Source organism: Bison bison, unplaced genomic scaffold (assembly GCF_000754665.1).
Source record: "Bison bison bison isolate TAMUID 2011002044 unplaced genomic scaffold, Bison_UMD1.0 scf7180017864304, whole genome shotgun sequence".
Taxonomy (NCBI): Eukaryota; Metazoa; Chordata; class Mammalia; order Artiodactyla; family Bovidae; genus Bison; species Bison bison.
In genome coordinates this window covers 3,443,478-3,447,388 of record NW_011494876.1, presented here as the reverse complement: position 1 = coordinate 3,447,388, position 3,911 = coordinate 3,443,478, and positions in this window count along the sequence as shown.

Below are 3,911 nucleotides of genomic sequence, written 5' to 3'. Positions count from 1 at the left end.
ATAATTTTTGCAATCGATGAAGCTATACTGACACATCATAATCACCCAAAATCCATAGTTTACATTACGGTCACTTTTGGTGCTGTATATTACATGGATTTAGAAAAATGTAAAATGACATGTATCCATCATCATGGTATCATTCAGAGTGTTTTCACTGCCTTAAAAATCCTGTATATGCCACCTTTTCATCCCTCCCCTCACCCTAACTTCTGGAAACCACTGTTGTTTTTTCCTGTTTCCATAGTTTCACATTTTCCAGAATGTCATATGGCTGGAATTATATAGTATATAGCCTTTTCATTGACTCCCAATGTTGAAATATACATTTAAGGTTCCTCCATGTCTTTTTATGAAACAAGAGCTCAATTCATAAAATATCAAGCATGTTCCTATCACGTTATTATAGCATTTAATATCCTATAACACTAAGATATCTTTTGGATATATTGAAAATAAATGAGAATGGTGCTTTTCTTGAAAACAAACGATGTTCCAAAAAATATTACTAGTAAAACTGAAATGAAAAAGACATAGAAAGATTGAGAGTGTAGAATGCATAGGAATAAACTTAACCAAGGAGGTAAAATTATGAAGTGCTGCTGAAAGAAATCAAAGAAGACATACACGAATGGAAAGACTTATGTGTTCAAGGATTAGAACCCTTACTAAGGTTAAAAATGTCCACAGCACCAAAAGCAATCATACAATCAATGTAGTCCGTATTCTAAGCCCATGAGCACTGTTCACAGAAACAGAAAAAAAGATTTTTTTTTAATTCATATGGAACCATAAAGACTTTAAATAACCAAAATGATCTTTAGAAGGAAGAACTAAGCTGAAGGTATCACACTTTCTGATTTCAAAAATACATTACTAAGTTTCAGCAATTAAACAGTTGGTACCCACATAAAGACAGACACAAACCAATGGAACAAGAGAGTCCAGAAGTAAACAAAGGTATACACATTTACCTGATCTTCAACAAGACTGTCAAGATTACATAATCGGGAAAGGGCAGTCTCTTCAACAACAGGTGTTGGGGAGACTAGTTATCCGTGTGTTCTAATCACAATTTTTAAAAAAAAGATGAGAATGCAGGTAATCAGTTTCCTAATATCTAATCAGGGAATTGGGGTTGATAATGGAATAAAAGGCTCATCAATATCTCTAGGTTCCAGTTATGGTCTGAAGGATGAATATTTTATACTTTGGATAATCAGAAGGTATAAAATAAGTTCAAACTCCTTAGAATTACTGGCTTCAAATTTGGCTTCACTTCCATTTAGTTGTATGAATTTGGGCAAGCAATTCTTTGTCCATGCTTCAGTTTCATTATTTGTGAAATATGCACAATAACTAACTCATAGTGTTATAAAAAGCTTATCATAGTGCCTGGAACATAGGAAACTGTCAAAAGAAGAAACTTACAATGAGGCTGTTGATGGTATCTGTTGATCATGGTTTGGGGAGAATGTGTTCATTTTCTGTCTTCTCTCCCTTTTTCTCTCTTTTTTTTTTTCCTTCCTTCCTTCCTTCTTCTTCTTTTTTTTAAACCTGTCTTCTATTTCTGGCAGACAGCCTATGTAATTGTACCTTTCTTCTGGGTATTATTTGCCAAGCAGGTGTAAAAGTGCAGTGCAATATAATTTAGTAAAACCCAATTTTAGGTATTAGATTTGTGCTTCTCTCTGTGCGAGTGTCTCCAGCAGAATCCTTGCACAGCTGTCAAGCCATGTGAAAGAACCTAGGCCAACAGAGCATATGACCATGAAGGACCAAAGAAGTCAATTTTCTAATGTCTCATAGTTGACTTAATTTGTTTTTTACTTAAAGGTTTAGATTAGGATGGAATAAGTAAATGTATTCTTATAATTACTAAACAGGGTAAGGTTTTCTTTTGCCTAGTTCAGAGCAGATGCAAAAGCCATTTTGTCATATTGCAACACAAGGTCTAGAGACCATCTGGAGAATTTATTAAAATGGAAAGGATGTAGTACAATTTGGATTACATGCTTTTAATAAAGATATGAGAGAATCCTTCTGATCTTTACTATCTTCATCATCTGTAAGTTTTTTACATGTAACTATTTCTTCCTTAAAACAAGAATAAAATTATTAGAGACTGCAAACACTGCCAAATAAAACTATTTTTAAGAAAATCATAAATTCCTTCCAAAACTCCACTCACAATTATAAAAAAAATTTTTTTAAAAACTCTCATATTGAATTGCTATTTTTTAGGAAGTATATCCAGAGAAGGCAATAGCAACCCACTCCAGTACTCTTGCCTGGAAAATCTCATGGACAGAGGAGCCTGGTGGGCTGCAGTCCATGGGGTCGCGGAGAGTCGGACACAACTGAGTGACTTCACTTTCACTTTTCACTTTCATGCATTGGAGAAGGAAATGGCAACCCACTCCAGTGTTTTTGCCTGGAGAATCCCAGGGACAGGGGAGCCTGGTGGGCTGCCGTCTATGGGGTCCCACAGAGTCGGACACGACTGAAGCGACTTAGCAGCAGCAGCAGCAGGAGGTATACCAGGAAGACTTCCCCTAAAAATGTTTTGAATGACCTGATATTCCTAACCAAAAAGAGAAGAATCTGAGTGAAAAAGAAATAAGAATTCTGAAAAGAAGAAAGAAAAGAGAAGAAAATGAATGACTTTTCTAAAATGCTTACTGTAAGTAGTGGTTGTATAATTACTTGAGGTACAAATATCATAGACCATCTCCTTACCACGGGGGTAGGTCATATTTCTTGGCCATTCAGCAGCTTTTGTATTAGATTCTTCTGCATGCTTACCTGTGTTAACTCATTTATTCTTTCTTACAATGTGATGTGGGTGGTATAGATATTAACCTCATTTCACAGATAAGCAAACTGAGTGACAAGAGTTGAAGGAACTTACGAGGTCAAGGTCATACAACTGGGAAGTGATTGAGCCAGAATATAATGAATTCAGTCGATCTGTTTTCAGAACTTGTGTCATTACCTCTTACACTGGATTCTTGGCCTGGGGAAGAAGACCATAGGCAAAATGTGTCCACTCCTTGGGCTCCATTTCCCTCATTGAAAAACTGCAGTGAATGTATGAGTTTGTGAAAACGGGAGTGATCTGAGGAGAACATCAAAAATGATGAGCACTTTGGACAACACAGCTAATGATGAAAGATGAAAATAATTAGAATGACTGAGCCTTTTAGAGGTGAGGAATGTTTCTACTTGTGTTCGTGGAATACCAATAGTAGTAGTCATAGTAGCAGTAGACAGTGGTGCCCATCTTTACTTTCTTTCTGCAGAGAAATTTTGTTTATGTTTCAGCAAGAAAAATATTTTTGCCTAAAGCCTGTGACTTTTTCAAATTTGCAACAGAAAACTGCATATCATCTTTTTCTTGAAAAGTTATGAGGTTGCGAGAAAAAATCATGACTCTGCTGTTTACCACCCATAAAAGCTTAGCTGAGATTTTTAATTTCTTGGAGGCTGCATTTTCTTATCTGCATAAGAAACAGTAGTACATACTTACACGGTTGATGAGGTTATTAAATGAGTTATGCTTACAGGGGTGCTTAGCATTCTGTCCAGAAACTGCTTACTATTTAACACTCAATCATTATTATGATTACCATTAATTCCTGTGGTCAGTGATGAATCCTTTGACATGAATTTCAGTCCAAGCTGAGTGCCAAAGAATTGATGCTTCTGAACTGTGGTGTTGGAGAAGACTCTTGAGAGTCCCTTGGACTGCAAGGAGATCCAACCAGTCCATTCTGAAGGAGATCAGCCCTGGGATTTCTTTGGAAGGAATGATGCTAAAGCTGAAACTCCAGTACTTTGGCCACCTCATGTGAAGAGTTGACTCATTGGAAAAGAGTCTGATGCTGGGAGGGACTGGGGGCAGGAGGAGA